This window comes from Elgaria multicarinata, chromosome 1, assembly GCF_023053635.1.
Source record: "Elgaria multicarinata webbii isolate HBS135686 ecotype San Diego chromosome 1, rElgMul1.1.pri, whole genome shotgun sequence".
In the NCBI taxonomy this organism is placed as follows: Eukaryota; Metazoa; Chordata; class Lepidosauria; order Squamata; family Anguidae; genus Elgaria; species Elgaria multicarinata.
Window position 1 is genome coordinate 114,650,320 of NC_086171.1, and position 13,409 is coordinate 114,663,728.

Sequence of the window (13,409 nt, forward strand, 5' to 3'; positions counted from 1 at the left end):
TAATATGAAAGTTCTTTAAATGGAAGAGGGTATTGCACTTTAAGGAAAGTGGAAGAGGGCTCATTAATGGGAGATGTAGAGGTGATTGTTGTTGTGGCTACATCAGCTGGCCAAGTGAACAATCTTGGTGGCAGACCGTTGGGTGAAAGCAAAGAGGTCAATGTGGGAAAGATGACAGATGTCAGAACGTATGTTGGACTAGCCATGCTACATCGTACAGGATGAAATGAGGTTTAAGCAGTAGGAGTAGCAGCCAATAGGATAGAATTGTGGTAACATTGTGAAGAAAGCAGGTGCACGGGTAAGCCTCAGTTTGGATGTCGGTAGATTAATGAGGAATACAGAGAATGACAGAAACATTAATCATGAAGGAAATAGAAACAGTGCAGTATTTCAAACAAAAGATGAGGAGCCCGCTCTGTGGATTTGTGTGCTTGATTGGATAGTTATCTCTGCTTTAACATGATATCACTATAATTTCCATCTCTATTTTTTTTTAAAAAAAAACAGGTCTCATTAGCCTAGAAAATATTCTAGAATAGACAAAATCTTTTTAACTTCTACTCTCTTCACTCCATGAGGTGACACTTTCCGTTGGAAAGGTTCTAATCTAACAAGACTATGTTACACAGACGGAGTGAAGAGGCTGCCTGTGTGTGCAACAAAACTGTTCTGTATGATATCATGTTTCTGCCCATCTACACAGATGTTATGATTTTCATGTAAATCTGTAACTTTCTGAAGTACTATAAAGACAGTTTTATGACTACTAATACACAGTGTTCTAGAAATCTAAGAGGAACAGAAAATGCTCTCCATGCCAGAAATCTGACATTTCTAAAGGTGGCAAATGCATTTTCATGCAGATTTTGGAGTTTATTTAAATTCAGTAATAGCATTCGCTTGGAAATGTTAGAATGCTGCCCAGAGCAGGGAAAATGGGTGGAGGTGCTTATTAAAACTAGAATGGGCAGATATTGTATGCATGAATATTTACAGTAAAATATATTATACTCTTCGTTGCCAAGTAGTACCAATTTATGTAAAGGTGGGGAACTTTTGACCTTCCAGATGTTGTTGGATTACACCCCGTCCTCCCTGACCACTGGCCACGCTAGCTCAGAATGATGGGAGTTGGAGTCCAGCAATATTGGAGGGGGGTGCGGGGTCCTCATGCTAATGTATAGGAAACACACACAAACATAGACATCTGTTGCACATTCATCCACAGAGATAGGAAATGTGGAGATCAACCCCACTGTCAATTGTAATTTATACTCCCAGAAATGCCTAAAATGAAATCTTTTACTCACTTTGACTATGGTCCATGGGTCAGTAGCCCAGGGACGATAGCTCTGTCAGATAGAACTTGATTATTAAAAATGGCTCTTCTACTATGAAAAATATGTCATAATAGATTCAGTGCTAGGACTGCGATGGGTTGAGGTTCTTCCACACAACTTTCTTTTTTTTTTGTAGGAGAATGTGTGAAATTTTCTTGGCATCTGTTTTATATATTGTCAAAACATTAAAAATGGTTAAAAAAAATCAGACACTAAAGCAGAGGAATTACAATTTCACATCAACCACCAAATATGTTCTTCATGACAGCAACATATGTGGATGCCTGGTGAGAGGATAATCTATTTTTATCCACCCTTTACTCTGAAAAAATAATGACCTGTTTACATAATAGTCATGAACCAATCTGGAATGCTTTTAGTACTGTGCCCAAAACAAATTCATTTCATAAAACCTTTGATCTTACAGAACAAAAGTAGTATAACTTCATAAACTGTATGCAACTACAGAGAACCACATCTGGGCAGCTTCCTGTTCTTCCTTTCCCCTCTGTTGTTCTCCACATTCCATTTTTAATGCCATAGCAAACCTATGCCTTGATGGAAATTGTTTGTGGCATTTAAAACAATTGTGATTACGTTTTTCCCATTCCCACCAACTGCACTGATCCCTATATCGCGTACAGTACAATACAAAATGATTCACTGAATATCTTGTTCCTACAGGGCTTAAAGTAGAACTAGGCGTTACATGTAGTTCCATGATTATTTTTTGTTTTTGTTTTGTTTCTTAAAACAATCCAGCTGCTAATACATCAATTTGAAGCAAATGAGCTGCATGGCAGCGGGGTGGGGGGTTGTCCCTCTCCCATCATGCCATTTTCCCAGTGAAAATTATCACTGGCTGCAAGGCCGCTGAAACAATGACTGAAAGTAGGTCTCATTGCCAGGAGAAATAATTCAATTGTTTGTTCCTTTGTTTTTAAAAAGGAAGCAATGCTATGCTAAGCCTGAACACTTCCCCCCGCCCCCGGCCTATTCTAAGGCTCTTTCAAAGCAGCTTTGTGGCCAGTCACTTCCACTCTTCATTTTGCATCTTTTCCCAACTTCCTGCATTCTGTTCCACCAAATTGCTGTGAGTTCACTAGCACTTGGGTAGGGATGTATGGGAAATCTGTTTGTTAGTTTTCGATCAAGGTTTACCCAGTTCACTTTCCAACCAAACACGAACTCAGCCACCATCTGCATTTGAAGTCCATCCATTTCCAAGACTGCAATGTGATTTGCAGACCAAACAGAATTGGGCTTGACAGCATGTGTACATTTAAAATCTGTGCATGGAAATGTGCGTCTTTTTCAAAAACGTGCACCAGTAGGAGAAGAATGCATACATTTCAAAGATGTGCACAGCTGATTCATACATTTGTAAAAAATACGCACAGGTTTTCATGTGAAAGGGGGGGGGGAGCTTGCAATTTGATATGGACTTGAGTCCGAACAAGCTTCAAGACGGAATTTGAAGAATTTTGGCGAGCTAGAATTTTGCTGATTCACACATCCCACAGTCGGAGCAATCAATTCCATTAAGTCAAGATTTTTAAAGTGAATGATGGAGACAGACCTTCTATCATTCTTGGTTTTACAAGGGAGAGTTAAACTTCTATCTCAATTATTACTCAAAAACATTTGGCAGAGATTACACCATTTTCCTGTGATGGCCTTCATTATTATTTTTTCATACATACATAAATATACGCTGGTCTTGAGCAACTGACAACAAGGGAAGGAACTTTACATTTTTCATCCTGGACGGAGGACCACCATTAAGAGGTAGCTTTCACTCTATTTTATCATCAGAAAAAAGAGCTGCAGGTCACACAGACAGCACCACCATAGGCAAATTAGAAGCAAACGTCTCACATGAGCAGACTTCTCCCCGCACAATGGGACATGCCTTTGCTGTTCTCCTCCATGCAGCACCCCATGCGTCCCTGAAATATGCTCCACAGGCTATCCAACCCTATGGAACAGATTTGGAACCCTTCTTCCAGGGGATTCCATTCTGCTGGCATATAGCCGTCACTGGATCCAACCCTACAGCTGCAGCATTTATAATTAATATTAAAGTAAATTATATTTACAGGCTGTAAAAACTGTGATGTGATGGACTGAATTTTAGTGGTTAGTTCTTCCCAGGGTAAATTATCTGTTTGGGACTGAACATTCTTGAGGCTAGGAGATAAGCCTCTGGTGAGATCACAAGGTTGGCCACTTGTTGGGAGAGTAGCCAGAATTGTTATATGTATGTTAGCTTAATGCTGAACTTTCTGAAGTCAGTGGAGTAGAGCTTGAGAAGAGGTGAAGTTTTACCATGAGCACAGTAATATATATGAATCACTGAGACACTGAGCTTCTCTACACGTAGGAAAAATCCCGCAGCCTTACTGGGGCTTTCGTGCTCTGCAGTCTTTCCACCTTCACAACACGGTCCTTTACACACAACCACATGACTTTGAATTGAAAACTTCCCTTCTCGGAAAGGCTCGATTGTGTTTAATGAGACAGCACGACCTAGCAGCAGAATTATAGCACAATGCCGACTTATACACTGGGGAGATCCCATGATATCCCAGAGATAAATGAAATACTGCATTGTCTCAGATTTTTTAAAAACAAGATTACAGGGGGATAGCATGAGAGATGTCCTGGAAGTTGACAACGTCGTGTAACTTATCCACAAACTTCCATGAGTGGCCAATCAGGAGAGTGCAATAAATTGCTCATTTAGAGAAGGTCCCTCCCAGGGTGTGGGTTTTGATGCAGGCCAATACAGAAAGGTGCTGCATAATGAGAGGCCATTTGGAGTCATGTCCATTGTCATATTTGGATCCTGGGATCCCCCGACAACTGTAGTGATGCAAGTTTATGATCTTGCTTTGAAGTAGATAGCTACAATTACCGTGTTTTGCTTCCTTCTGCTTTGTTCATTTACTACTGCTTAAGAAAAACTTTAGCCTTTACCCATTAGTGTGTTCATTGTACACTGGATCCTAAAAAGAACAATTGCCTCCTAGCAACACAGGAGGTAAAATATTGCAGGGTAAAATATTCATACATAGTGAATTTAATGTAGATAAGCCATTAGATATAGGTGAGCTGTTTAACATAAAACGTGGAAACTTTCATTAATTAGCACTATTGAAAGTCTTGTTTTTTAAACATCTGGCAATCTAAGATCCTAGGGCACAACATTAAAAGAAACCTATGAGGTCATCTTCTCCTGACCTTGCCAACAGAATTTTCCTCCCAACACTATATGGATATGTGTCCCTGCTCAATACAGTTTAAATCTTATGAAACTGCATATAAGTTTGCCAGGATTCCATATACTTTCCCACTCATGTTCTAAGTAGCCAAGGGAACTCCCAAGCCAGGATTTTTCCAGATGGTGCACGAATATGCTATTGACCCAATAGTAATCCAATGACCCCTTTTTCATTCCAGGGTTTATATTAGGTGAATTGCAGTCACTTTGACAACCATATTCAAGGACTAGGAACTGGATTTAAAGCCTACTAGAAGTACAGAGCACAATGTCAGATCCTACATGGGCAAGCTTTAAATGCATTACCATGAGGGACTAGACTCAATCTATAGATCATGAACAAGAGCACTCTATTATGGCAACAGTGTATCTGAAGGGAAGAAGGAGCCAGTCCCTACTGTTCCCCACTTCCAGCTTCCTGTGCTACTCTCTGTAGAATATATATATATATATATATATATATAATTTTATTTTATTACATTTATATACCGCTCCATCGCCGAAGCTCTCTGGGCAGTTTACAAAGGTTAAAAACAATGAACATTAAAAACAGATATACAAAAATTTAAAACCATCAAAAGCATGAAAACAATATCAATTTAAAACAACTATTCTGGGGTCAATTAAAAATTTAGCATATGTTAACTGCCCGAGAGAAAAGTCTTAACCTGGCACCGAAAAGATAACAATGTTGGTGCCAGGCGAGCCTCATCGGGGAGATCATTCCACAATTGGGGGGCCACCACTGAGAAGGCCCTCTCCCTTGTTGCCATCCTCCGAGTTGATATATATCAATTTTGCAGAAAAGAGGATACAGCAAAAGGTCGGCTCATTTTCTGCTCCAATTCTTCCTCTTTGCCGCCATTCCCTGCCCCATCACAGACATGCTGACAAAGTATCTTAAACCTCCGATGAGGAATGGGTAGAAATTTGTTCAGTTCACATTTTAATGCGAACTTGCCCAATTTTGTATTTTTGAACCAATATGCAAACCAAAACAGAGTTATCCTTCGAAATTCCCATTTCTCTGAATGTTCCTATGTAGTTCTCTAATAAAAACATACATTCAAAAAAATACATATATTAAGGGAGGGTGCACACAAGCATGTGAATTTGAGAGAGCGCTGCTTGCAAAATGCGTGTAGATGAGACAAAATTGCATACAAAAATGCTTTATTAGGAGCAATGGATCCAAAAATGCATACCACTCCTCAGACTTCGGGATGAACTGAACTTCAGAATGGAAAATGAGAAACTGAAAGAAATCGAAATTGAAAGATTTATCTAACCCTATCTCAGTTCTACAGTCTCTAGCACTGTGCAAGACAGGGCTGGCTCCTTGTTTAAGCGGGCCCTGAACACAATGCCCTCTGTTGGCCCCATCCTACATTAGTGCCTTTACTCTGGCTGCAGATTTAGCTGGCAGTGGACAACTGCAATTGGTCATTGAAAAATACTGGAGCAACACAATAACAAGTACTCCCAAGGCATTGTATGAATTGTTAAATGGCAGCTCACAGCTGCCTGGGGTCAGACATCAGCACCCGTGGGCCTTGCTGAGGGCCTGGGACCCCAACAGCTGCTCAAGGGTACTAGGTGCACATTGGAGAAGTGCACATGTGCTTACATTAAGCACATGTGCACTTCTCCAATGTGCCATGGCAGCCCTTTTCTGATGAATGGACTGCCCATGTGGCAATGATGCTACCTTATATTGGTGACATCCTTGAATGTCATAATCATCACCATTTTTATACCTATAAGTAAAGTGGATGGCCCAGTTAAGACTAGCAGCCACCCACAAACAAGGTTTAGGGTTTCTGCCTAGTTGGGGGACTCTCCAAGAATGACACAGCAATTTATGGTGCAGGCAACCATACTTGGAATACTATATACAGTTCTGGTCACAACGGGTTGCACAACCAAAATGCTCAAGCAGTTGCACAACCAGTTGCACAAGAGTTATGAACAACTGTTTGCACAATGGATTGCGCAAGCATAATGCACAACCTTGTGCGACCACACTTGCGCAACTGTAACTTTAGTTGGATTCTCCTCTTGTGCATAGTTTGGAACCAAGTTTCTGCTAGCACAATGGAGCTGCCTAAATTAGGGATGTGCTCCGCTTCTAATCGGACCGGCGAATTAGAAGCAGAGCAGGGGGCTTCGCCTGCCCTTAAGGCGGAGGCGAAGAGGATGGGGGGGCCGGTGGAGCGTGGTGAAGAGGATCGAGGTGAAGGCGGATCCTTCGGCTCGATCCGGAGCTCCACCGGAAAGGTAAGTGGGGTTTACCGGGCCCTGCCACTGTCGCTGTCGCCCATGCGGCGACGGCGGCAGGGCCTGGTAAACCCCCCCGCTCTCCTCTCCCTTACCTACGTCCATCGGCGGTCCGTCAGCTTCTTCAATTGAGCCCGCGGTTCAACCAGGAAGTCTAGGCCGACTTGTGGCCCAGACTTCCTGGTTGAACCACAGGCTCAATTGAAGAAGCCGACGGACCGCGGACGGAGACAGGTAAGGCCCCCCTCCCCCTTGGTCCCTTACCGGGCTCTGCCGCCGTCGCCGCACGGGCGGCGATGGCGGCAGGGCCCGGTAACCCCCCCCGCCCTCCTCTCCCTTACCTGCCTCCGTCCGCGGTCCATCAGCTTCTTCAATTGAGCCCGCGGTTCAACCAGGAAGTCTGGGCCGCGGCCCCTCTCCCCCTTGGTCCCTTACCAGGCTCTGCCGCCGGCGCCGCATGGGCGGCACTGGCGGCAGGGCCCGGTAACCCCCCCCCGCCCTCCTCTCCCGGCCTTACCTGCTGCCACTCCCCTCCACTGCGGAGCTCCGATTCGGAGCCGGAGCTCTGCGGCGAAGAGGAGCGGAGTATGGGCAGAGCAGCGCGGGCTGATCCAAAATTTTCGGATCGGCCCGTGGGGCGGAGCGGGGGGTCCATGCACACCCCTAGTCTAAATGCTCGGAAAACCCCGGGGTGGGTGCGCAATATAATCAACGGCGTTGATTATATGATGCCCACCCTGGGTCTTTCCGATGAAGCTACAGAGAAAAAAGTCAGGGACTTAACCCGACTCTTTCCAGAGCAAGGCAAGAACACGGAAGACAGCATCAAGACAGCCCCAAAGCCTCACTCCGGAGTCGAAACAGAGGTGTGGTGCCTGGTGGAAAGTGACTGCGGTTGGTCACCTTCCACCAGGAAGAGGGCGGGGGTGGCTCCAATCCACGGATGGCCGCCCAGAAGCCCCGCACTCCCTCCTCAGCATTGGGATTACCCACCGCCACTCTGGGGGAGGGAAAGCGAAGGGTTTCCAAGTGCCAACCCAGCGTGGTGAAGACACCCCAGCATCATTTGTGCTAACAGAATAACATGGTTGGATCCTGCCCCGGTGCTTCAACTTTTGAACACCTACATTCTAATTTAGAAGAAATTAGTCAGCCAGATAGGTTTTTGTCACCTTCCAATAGGAACAACTTTCCTGACATCATTGGGATCAGAAGAACATATTTTGTGAAGGTTTTTCAGACTTTTAAAAGGCTGTTCAGCCATACATCACTTTGAGCAAACAAGCAACTTTGGGCAGGCCTCTTGAAACCCAAAACACATGGACACTGATGGATGGGGAGATCCGCAAAACCACACATCACACATATCCAGCAACGGGGCCACCACAAATTATTCCTGGACAATCTACACTGGCCTGGAAAAATCCACCTGGCAAGCATCCACCTGGCATGCAGCCAAATACAAATGGCTTAACACATGAAGCAGTTACCATGAGGTTTGGATTGTAAATTTCAAGCAACCACCATGTGGTCACTTGTCTTTTATGAATCAGGTCCTTTCTTGTGCCAATGAACTGAGAGATTTTCATGCAAAGGCAACCAAAATGCATCACATTCAGTAACTCATTGTGTTCCCATCTCACTGTTTTAAACGAAAGTCAATGCCAAAATTTCTTTATTCTAATTCAACACAGATTGTCAACCAACTTCATATATGGTCATCTGACTTCATCCCAGTATCCCTATTGCTAGAGGGTAAATAGCTGGACATTTTGAAGATTTCCACAGAACTGTTTGAAAGCTAGTTTTGAAATCTACACCTAATATATATGTCTACTCCCACCCCACCCCCACACAATTCCAGGTGAGTTCTGTACATTGTACAAACCATTTCTGAGTAAAGGTTTTTTTGCAGCCCCCACCCTCATTCATCTTCAAAACATCTTTTTGAGGAAAGTCACTATTTCTCCCATTTTACACAAGAAGAAACTTGAGACTGAGAAAGAGGAAAGTGCTTTAGGCTGCAATCCTATTGAGATCCCAAACTTAACTAGAGTAAAAGTCTTATGGAACACAAATGGGCCTTAGATCCAATAAACATGCAAGGACCTGAGTTGCAGAACAAGGCCCAAGGGAAAGTAAAGGCACGCAATTCATTGATGATCAAATCATGCCAACATTTAGGAAAGCCTTCCGCTGCTTGAATGAGAAAAACTAGTGCTCTTACTGTCTTCCTTTGTTTGGTTAGCATAATGAGCATCACTGGAGATGTAAAAGAATATTGTATTATTATTATTATTATTATTATTATTATTATTATTATTATTATTACCGAAAAAAAGGTTCCCAGCTTGTTATCATGCATTCCACGAAGCCTGCACAATTACCCAGGAGTAAATCCAGCGAATTCAGTGGGATTCACCACCGAGTAAACATGCATAGGATTGGGCCGCATGCGGTCAGCAGCGCAGCTCGGAGGACCAAAGGCATCATGCTTTGGGGAAGGAGAAATGACCATAAATCACTAAACATGCAGCTGCCCCCATTCAAATGAGAGGGAAAGAAAGAACATAGGAAAGAAACGAAACAAGATTCTTAAAAAAGGGATAAAAGAACCACAACAAAAGCATTCCCTCTTGGCAAGGAAATCAGTTTTCCTATTCTAATTTAGGAAAAAGAAGCTACTTAGCATACAATTTGCAAGACCAGGATCAAATCGGGGTGGGTAGGTGGCGGCGTGGGGAAAGCATCCTTCATTTTAACAGTTTTCAAATCCAAACTGCATCGGGTTTCCTACCTGCTTTAGTTTGCACAATGAGAGTAGCGGCTAATGCTGCTGCCGCTGCAGTCTGAAAGAGTTTGCTGCTAGATCCAAGTTGAGAAGGATATATTATAATGCGCAGAAAGATACAAGCGCACAGACACAAAAAAGAAAGCAGCCTCTGCAAGAACGCTCTCATCAAGAGTTAGCCGCCTCCTCTTCCAAAATCCCGGGTAACGCGGGGTGTGAGCGAGTGTGCGAGAGAGTTTCTCCCCTCGTGGATGAACAGCTTGTTCAGCAAAACAGCCTCCCGGCAGCTTCGCACAGAAATCTTCTTACCAGGCAGGAAAACCCAACAAATATCGATATATCTCAGAAGAGTCGGGTTTTCTTTGGTTTTATTCTTAGTGCTAAAACTGGAAAACGGAGCAGAAGATGCACAGGAGGTTGACGGCGTCGTAAGAATGACCCGTGAACACCCGTGAGTGGCCAGTAATGAGCGTGCTATAAAATGCTCGTTTAAAGGCGCTCTTGGAGTGCTTTCAGAGACAGAAGGCTCATAGCCCTAGAAGACAAAAAGCATTGTTTAGCTATTCCATTTTTTCCTCCTTAACACATTTTACTTGTTAAGAACAAAGAAGGAAGAGGCAGTGGGAAAACACAGGAGAGTTATCAGTGGAAGACAATTAAAAGGTATTGTGCGATGTAGCACCTTTTCCTCCTTAACAGAATTTTTCTGGTAAGAAAAAAGATGGAGGAAGCAGTGAGAAAACATGGAAGTATTACAAATTGAGGCTAACAACATTTGGAACCGCCTTAAAATTCTATGACTGAGCAAGAGTTCAGCCCGCTCCACACCATGGGACAAAACAGTATTATCCAAGCTGGCCCCTTTAAGTTAGTTCCATAGATATCAGCTTGAACCTCCTTTCACATAATATGCCACTGACATTTAAATGAATAATAGTAAGCCAATTACACTGGTGATTAAACTGGTTTACATTACTCGGTATCCGTACTCGGTAAGCCTCAATAAGCCCAGATGTCAAATCATATTTAAAACTTTTACTTGAGTATGGAAATATGGTATATTTTCCTCTAAGTCCAAAGTTTGTGGGTTGATGAAAAGTATCTGGTTATTCAACAACTGGCTCAGTTTCATGGCCAAAGTTATTTGGACAGAAAGCCCCTGTGGAAGAAGTTGTAGTGTAAAATTAAATCAATGTCAGCTAAAAATAAAGTAGGGTGGCTGATTCCAACATAGTGACAGAGGTTTAAAACAGTACATTTAAAAACAGCCACCACCTTGCAACAAATTATGTATATAAGAAAACATAAAAGCAAAGACATATCACACATGCGTAAAGAAGAGCTTGAATCTAAGAGGATGTCTACACCAGTCCTATATCCCGGGATCGTCCCGGGATTGTTCCTGTGCATCCAAATGCCACACAGGGGATCCCGGGAGCAGGCAGGGACGATCGCTCCATTTTCCTGGGATAACCCTTAGGTGTAGAAAGGGCCTAAGTTTACAGCAGAGTTAATACTAGTACTCATATCAGCATAGATCTGAAAAAGAACCAAGTTATTATTTGTGAGGTATTTAGCATCCTACATAAGAAAACATATGAGGTATGCCGACTCATAACGCAAACACTGATTACAGCCAGTTAAAAGAATGTGACTGCCAGAAACAGACTCATTAACTGAAACATCATATACAAAGGTCCATTCCGCTGCCCCTAAGTTCTGATTTTTCCTTTCACTCATTTCCTAAAAAGAACAGGCTTTTGGCACGAGCACAGCACTTTTTTTCTCCTTCTGGGAGAGAAAGAATTGAGACAGCTGAAAAAATGCAAGTGAACAATGGCTTGACAGCCATTTGGAAAACAAATTGCCTACCAGTCCATTCATTATATTAGGGGTGTGATCCGCTCCGATTAGGAGCGTAGAAGCAGTAGCGGATTGGCCTGCTCCGCCTTACCCAGAGGCGGAGTAGGAGCGGACCGCGGACCCCTAGAAGTAAGGCGAAGAGAAGCGACCATTTTTTGGAGCTCCTAGTTCAGGCGGAGCACTCCGGTCGCCATCTTGAAAACATTTCGCCATAGGATTGCATTGCGGCAAATAATCGCGCATAACTAGGTTGTTTTTGAAGCTATCGTTCTGGAAATTCTTGTGCTCAGAGAGTCGTGGATGGGGGTCATTTTGAGACCACTCTCACCTCTCTGCGTCGTGTGGGTCGCATGCTATATTTTTTTGAAAATCGGGTCAACTGCGCGGCTCAAACGGCGTTTTCGGCTTTTCGCCCATAGGATTGCATTGAGGGAAAGAATCGGGGATAACTGGGGGGGGGGTTTAAGCTATCGTTCTGAAAATTCTTGTGCACAGAGAGTCGTGGATGGGGGTCATTTTGAGACTACTCTCAACTTTCTGCGTCGTACGGGTCGCGCGCTAGAAGTTTTTAAAAAATCGGCGGGAAAAATACCTTTTTCAAAGGGTTGAGGGGCAGAGTCAGCTCCCGGTCATGATGATCCCAAAGTTGGAGGAGGGCATAGGCAAAACGGGTAACTTGGGATTCTGGGAAACTTCTCTTTCTTCATCTGAACGGGCTTTTCCCGTGTTTTTTAACACAGTAGCCCCACCAAATGCACAAACACAACCTGAAATCATATACTAAGCCAAGAATAAGAGATAGAAACACAGCACTGCTCCCCACCCTAACTTTGGGGAACAACTGAAAAGATGTGGTGCAAGGGGATGAGCTCCCCTAGGGCATCTCATCGTGGACGTGCCCCCACTCTCTCCTGCACTGGAAGGCCATTAGAGCCTTCCAAAGAGAGTAAAACGGTGGAGCAATGCCTATCATGAGTTGAAGTGAATGTTCACTTTTTAGTGGTGGAGCGATGCCTGTTATGAGTTGAAGTGAGCGTTTACTTCTTAATCTCAGAGCTGTTGGTGGCTGTCTTGAGTTGAACTGGCAGCTGCTTCCCCCTCCCCCGGGCACGTCCCCCTATTGCTGGTAAAAGACAGATATAGCCTTTTTTTAAAAAAAATCTTCTTGCTGTTTATTGAGCAACACTGCTGCTTTTAATTCCACCCCTCCTTTGTTTATTTATTGATTTATTCCATTTTATATGCATTACTGGCTTATCCTTGGCTCACTTCCTTATGCCCCCAGAAATGCCAGCTGCATGCCTGCCTGCCTTCCCTCCCTCCTCCCCTGCCCACCTCGCAGGGATGTTGTGTGTGTGTGGCTTTGACTCAGGGGAGAAGTCCTTCCTGCGCTCACTTGGAGTTTTGGAAGTTAAAGCCCCGCCAAAAAACAGGGGATGATGGGACTGCCTTGAGTCTCGGCGTGCATATGTATCCCTGGATAAGCTTTCATGGTGGTGAGTTTGAGGGTTTTTTTTAACGTGCAAAATTGACGGAGCTATGGAAAGGGGTGTTGGATTTTCATAAATTCCCCAAAAATCAGGGGATGATGGGACTGCCTTGAGTCTCGGCGTGCGTATGTATCCCTGGATAAGCTTTCATGGTGGCGAGTTTGAGGTTTCTAACGTGCAAATTGACGGAGCTATGGAAAGGGGTGTGAATGGGGTGCCCGATTTTCAAAAATTCCCCAAAAATCAGGGGATGATGGGATTGCTTTGAAACTTGGCGTGCGTGTGTATACCCCCATGAGGTGTCATGGTGCCAAACGTGAGGTTTCTAACTTGAACAGAAAAAAAGTTGTATAATTTTTTAG